At 37.5% G+C, this 6528-nt stretch overlaps 1 long non-coding RNA gene across 1 annotated transcript; it reads left to right on the forward strand.

The window, feature by feature from the left end:
* Positions 1–5573: 5573 nt before the first annotated feature.
* LOC110275106 (uncharacterized) lies at positions 5574–6245 on the forward strand. The gene is made up of 3 exons (XR_002367341.2): positions 5574–5620; positions 5709–5807; positions 6185–6245. It is a non-coding gene; the product is annotated as an uncharacterized LOC110275106 (long non-coding RNA).
* Positions 6246–6528: the final 283 nt, after the last annotated feature.

Raw genomic sequence — 6528 nt, forward strand, 5'->3', positions numbered from 1 at the left:
ATGCCTTAGTCATCGATCCTGATAGGGTTTAGCGTGACTCCGCCTCTGAGCACTATAAGAATTGCGTCTACGGGTTGGGGTCGTTCTTCGTCAGCGACCTTCGCACCTCCACATTGGTGGCTTCCTCTGTCACTGCCTTTGTCACCAGTCTTGCCGATCTCGAGAAAGTCGTCGATTTAAGAGAGTAGGTGCAAAAGCTCACATAGGAGTTTCACCAACAAGCACAGCAGTCTAAGGAAAGGTACAATGAGCTTATTGCACGCATGGGAGACATCGTTTTCCTCAGGCTGGAGCTGAGGGAGGACCTGGAGTAGCTAGAGTGTTTGCGAGACCAGATGGCGGTGTACAACGAGCAGATGCGCGCTGGAGGTAGCGACGCTGGTGGTGGGATACCGACATCACCACCTAGTTCGCCGCCTCAGCAGGGGAAAGACAACGAAGATTCCTGTAGAGACCAAAGAGCGATGGTGGAACTCGGCCAAGGGTTATCATACATGGACTTAATCACATTAAAGATCTCTTGTGTACATGCATTATTGTTTGGTACAAACCTATCAATGAAAAAAACTTAAGTTTAGGAAACACATAAAAACATATAAAACTTAACAAATTCAAAATAGATTGCGAATAAAAGGCATTAAAATTGTACTCTTGCCTACTTGCCATCAAGACGAATCCTCATCCATTTGACGGGCGATGGTGGAAGGGCATCTGACTAGGACGTATTAGAGGATTCCGGCACCACGGTCTCTGTCACTGGAGTTGGAGGGGGTGTAGTAAAAGGAACCATGTAGTTGGAGTTCAGAACCACGATGAACCGCTGGTCCAGTGGAAAAAGTCCGTGGGGCACCGGTAGAAACCCCCCTCTACTACGACCACGAGGCCGACTCATGACACCTCTGCCACTTGTCGTCATATCTGCAAAGAGAATACCAATTAACACTAATCAACATATACAACACAAATCCTTCAACATTTATATTATTTCAAAAAAAATTGACATAACCTCCCCTAAAATTGGCCATATATCCACCTTTACAGTTCCCATAAATCTAACCAACCTCAATCCATAACATCAGTCAAAAATCAATTAAATTCACTAAATCTAAAAATATTAATACACATACAAAAGACAACAACAATTTACAGTGAATTTGTGCAAAAGTAAAATTTTAAAGTGTGATATGTAGTAATATAAAGTAAGTTCACAAACAAACCAATGTGACATTATATCACTATATACACACCGAAAAATCAATTATTGCAAGAGGCATATTATCGAACACTTGGCATCCAAAAGCATCAAACATATCAAATAGCACAACTAGGTATTCTTTCAACTCTAGTTGACAAGAAGTCAACATTAACAATATAGTAGCTGCAGTAATTCACAACATTTCTAGGAGAATATCTAAACAATAATTTTAATTGATGAATTCATTTACAATTTCAAACACTTTTCAACAACGTAAAACCTAATACTTTAAATCTAACCTATCTTAACAACGTAAATTCTCTAAAACTAAAAATTAAATCTAACTCGAGCATAATACTAATTAACAATTAAAACATATAATAATACTAAGGATAACTAAGACAAAAATTGAAATTGATATTAAATTAAAGAAGAACCTGGAATGTAGGAGTAGAAAAGAGAAGGGGGCGGTAGTAACGGCGGCAGTAAGGGCGGCAGTAACGGCGGCAGTAAGGGCGACAGTAATGGCGACAGTAGGGGTGGCAGTAACGATGATAGCAACGACGATAGCGGTGACGGGAGAATGTTGGAGGGACGGCGCTATTGGTGGCGGCTGGTAGAGGTGGATGGCGCGGTAAGAAGGAGATGAGGCTGCCAAAGAAGATGCCGAGGGAGAGGGCTAGAGAGAGAGTGGGCTACAGAGGGTGAGGGGAGAGGAGGCGGTGAAAGGGGGCTACAGAGGTGTTGCTGGCAATGACAAGACTAACAGAGCAGCAAGGAGAGGGTAGAAAGCAAAAGGGGGGATTCAAAATGAAGGGGAAAAGGGTTCGCGTTTCGAATTTTAGGGCTCATTACCGTCAGATTTATTGCAGATAAATCCGTCGACACACTTTTACAAGGGTGGCCACTTATTTGAAATTTGTCCACACTTTTTTATTGCCACGCTTGAAAAGCGTGGCCATAAAGGAAAATCGGCACACTTTTACGAGCGTGGCCGCTGATTTGAAATTTGGCCACTCTTTTTTTTGCCACGCTTGAAAAGCCTGGCCATAAAGGGACACCGACATGCTTAAAAAGCGTGGCTAGTTTGTCTTTCAATGGTCACCTTTTTAAATCGTGCCCATATCCTGTATTTATTTTGACACCGTACAAAAATGTGCCGATAGAGTTCCCTCCCCCAAAATTTAGTTTTTCACCCATTTTTTTTCACACTTTACTCTTTTTTTCTAAGTTTTCAATTTTAACCCTTAAAGTGATAACAACAGCACACTAATTTTACATTGTTACCAAATTCACTTTTATCCCTTAAAGTGAAGCCGTGCCATAATCTTCGTCTTCACTTTCGAATCCTGCCTTCATCGTTCATCGTCATCTTCATCGTTCATCTTCATCGCCTTCATTGTCATCTATGTAATTAGCCAATGACCGTCGCACCCATGCCCTTCCTCTAACCCTCGCACCCGACCCTCTCTCTGTCGAACCCTATAGCTGTTTCTCAACCCTCGTACTCAACCCTCGCCCATCAACCTAACCATGTTGCATACCTCTAACCCTAACCCCATGGCGCCTCCAAGTCTCCAACCCTAACCCCATCGCGCCTCCAACCTTAACCCTAGAGATTCATCGCGCTTCCGTTGAGCTTGGCTACCATCGTCTTCGTCTTCCTCATCTCCTCCTCGTGACCCAGACCCAGAAAGCCCTAAGCCTCCATCTCTTCTCTCTTCTTCAAGCTGTGTCGCTGCTGCCGTCCTAGTGCTACCGTCCATCGCCGTTTCAAACCCTAAGCACCATATCAGGTTCTTCTCACTCTTCCTCCGATTACCAATGCACCAACCTAGATCTATTCTTATCTTCTTGAATCTCAAATCCAAGGTTTGCATCTAATGCTTTTCATTTTTTAATTTTTCTAGCTTTGCTTGCTGCATTATTGGTTGCTGATTATTCAGTGGATTTGATTTGTTGATGTATTTGCAGAAATTAGTTAATACATATCGTGTCCAACGCCAGCAAAAAAAAGGCCGTGCAGAAGAAGGTGGTAATAGTGGCTAAGAGAGGAGGCAAGGCGGCTGTTTTGTCAAAGGCAGCAGCATCAACTTCAGCCTCGGATTGGATTTGCATCGGTATCCTCTGCTCACATCCCCTTTCCAGGGATATTAGGGTCAGTAATACTTTGGATGATGTTGAAATGAAATGAATGTAACATTTAGGGTTTTAAGTTTAGGAATGGAATATTGTAAACTGTGATTAAACAGAGTTGTAGATGTCACGTCTTTGTTTAGTGTTCTGATTCTCACTATTTGCACATCCTAAATGCTTATGCTCTATTAGTTCTTGGAGAGTTAAAGGAACATATCAATTAAATCTAAAGCTGAACATATCATTTTAAAATATATATTTATCTACTTGTGCATAGGTTTGATGTATATTTTTTGGTTTTGGCTGAATGTTATGAACATGGAAATTTATGACGCAGGTAGTTGGAGGAGATCCACTTTTGAGGCTCATAGTAGTTGATTGATTCACTCTGCATCCTAGATGTCTAGTCAAGGTAAAACTAGATTTTTATAAAGTAGAGACGGAGAAGAGATGTTTGGTTTGTTTGGGTATGCTGATAAATCTTTCTGCTAAGATATTAAACTATCAATTAACTTGTTCTTGTATGTTCCTCCTTCTAAATTGCAGTCAGAAACTGGAAAAAAGCTTCCATAAATTTGATGTCATAAAGGTTAATTTTAATAAGGCACGTGAGTGTTTCTAGAGAGCTCTTGATGAGGTAATGTGTTCTCCTATTCTTCTTTATCTAATTCTTCCTGATAGATTTTATTCTTTTCTTGTACATCCACGGGTAACGTATTTGTTGATTATGAAATTGTAGGATCCTGAGAATGAGCTTTATAAGAAGTCCTTGGAAGTTACTTATAAGGTAATGGAATAGCTTTTGCCTTACAGTTTTATCTAAAATAGCTTCCTGCTGCTGGTCATGTTTCTGCTGTTTAGCGAAGGGTTTATCTCTCAATAAGATCTTAGATTTTGATTTTTTTTGTTTATCTCTCAATAAGATCTGAGATTTTGAGTTTTTGGTTGAATTTTTCAGATTTATTTTTTATTTTTTATATATATTTAACTAGTCTTGTTATTGACTTGGAAAAATATGAAGGAAAAAGAATCAAAAGTGTGTGTATTTTTTTAATATTATGCCAGATGATTCGGATATTTTATGTCGTACCTAATATGTTAAGGTTAAACATTGGGGACGTTTTCTATTAAAATCAACATTGGATCATTGGCATCAGAAGTTTACCTTTAGATTTGTCTGATAAGAGCAAAATATATAGTTTTTTTTGTTCCTAATCATCTGTGTAGTTGGAATCATTTTGGTTCACCTTGGATGATGAAAATTGTTCTTCTAATGTTGCAGTCTTGATTAACATGTTATTAGCCATATATCAACTTCTGTGTTTACAGAATAGATTTTGCTAAAGGCAAGTTTAAGTTCTCCCCATTTTTGTTTCTGTTACTTATGATTATATTTAATCTATTTGCCATTGTATCACTTCTATATATTAACCAGTCTCTGTGAACTGTGTGTCTCAGGTCCCAACATTGCACATGGAGATCCACAAAAATGGGCTTGTTCAGATGACTAGTGGTGGGGCATCCTCTACACCTTCAAAAACAAAGGTTGGACTTACCGAAATTCCATTACATTTAACTCCTTTTTTTTCATGTTCACCAACTTTTTCTATTTTCTTTAAATCAACAACAGCTTGTGATGTCAAGTTTAAGAAACTGCATTTTTGAAAATATTAAAATGCTAAAATTAGCTTGATTGGGATTGAAGATTGTTCCTGCGAAGATTGAATTATTTTGATTTTGGCGTGCAGAGCCTCTTATTCATCTTTAGTGATGTTGTTGAAATTTTTTACTGATTTAGCTGTTAATTATTTTACTGTTAATTGTTCCTAAATGGTTTTTCATTATCGATTTCAAACTTCTATCATAATTCTTTTTTTTAGTTAACATATACATACCAGCTTGTATTCATTTTTATTCTGGGGCTATTTGTTATCTTTCTCATTAAATTGTTAAAATAATTGTACTCTTTCAATCAATAATAAAAATTCATAAAAGTTAGGGTTATAATAGTAAAGGAAAGCAAACATTAGGCAAATTTACTGTGAGTAATTAACTTGTAATAAATACTAGTGTGCTCAATTTTATGATCTTAAAAATCAGAATATACTGTATAGTACATACATATTTGCTGATTTTTTTATTTGGATGTTCAAATAGCTATGATATTCTCTGCTTTATTGCAACTCCAGCTTGCACAAAAATCCTTCGTATGCTGATAATGTGAATGATGAATAATGTTCAAGGGTTGATATTCATGGAATTCTTCTTCTGAGAACTTTGATTGGAAAGGTCAGAGGGCTGCATTGATTATTTTGCTTTTTAAAGTTTTAGAAATACATAGTTGCAAATTAAATGCAAGGATTCTTCTTTTGTTCAGATATTTGGCAGCATTGGATCAGTAGGAGGAGGCCTTGCTTTAGGTAAAGAGGGTCCTCTTGTCCATACTAGTGCTTGTATTGCTTCTTTGCTTGGACAAGTAAGTATGTACTACTCTCTTGGACAAGTAATTATGTACTACTCAGTATATGGTAGTATCGAAATGGTATGTTAAGAGTACAATATGCGCATAGTATGTGTTAGATCTTTCAGTATGTCCTTTCAATGTTTTGTTTCCTTAAATAAAGAGGCTAAAATGCAGTGGCAATACCACATGAAGTGTCCATTGTATTTTAACTGACCATTTAAATGAACTTTGCTTTATAATTTATTAACACTTGCACATTATATTACCTGAATTATCCTCTGATGCTGCTGTGCATTACTCTTTTAATACTATTTTTGTCTGATTTTCACTGAATATATATTTTACATGGAAGAAACTGATATAATCTGTTGGGGTCGTGTCTTGAGTAGGGTGGTTCCACTAAGTATCCTATAAATTCAAGATGGTTTCAAGTATTCAAAAGTGATTGAGATCGCTGAGTGATGAGTAGATATTTTATACGCTTTTTGGGGTTAATTTCATGTAGATTTTAGTATGTTTTAATTAGTTTTTAGTAGAATATTATTAGTTTTTAGGCAAAAATCATATTTCTGGACTTTACTATGAGTTTGTATGTTTTTCTGTGATTTCAGGTATTTTCTGGCTGAAATTGAGGGAGTTGAGCAAAAATCTGAGTTAGGCTGAAAAAGGACTGCTGATGCTGTTGGATCCTGACCTCCCTGGACTCGGAATGGATTTTTTGGAGCTACAAGAG

Source organism: Arachis duranensis, chromosome 9 (genome assembly GCF_000817695.3).
Source record: "Arachis duranensis cultivar V14167 chromosome 9, aradu.V14167.gnm2.J7QH, whole genome shotgun sequence".
Classification (NCBI taxonomy): Eukaryota; Viridiplantae; Streptophyta; class Magnoliopsida; order Fabales; family Fabaceae; genus Arachis; species Arachis duranensis.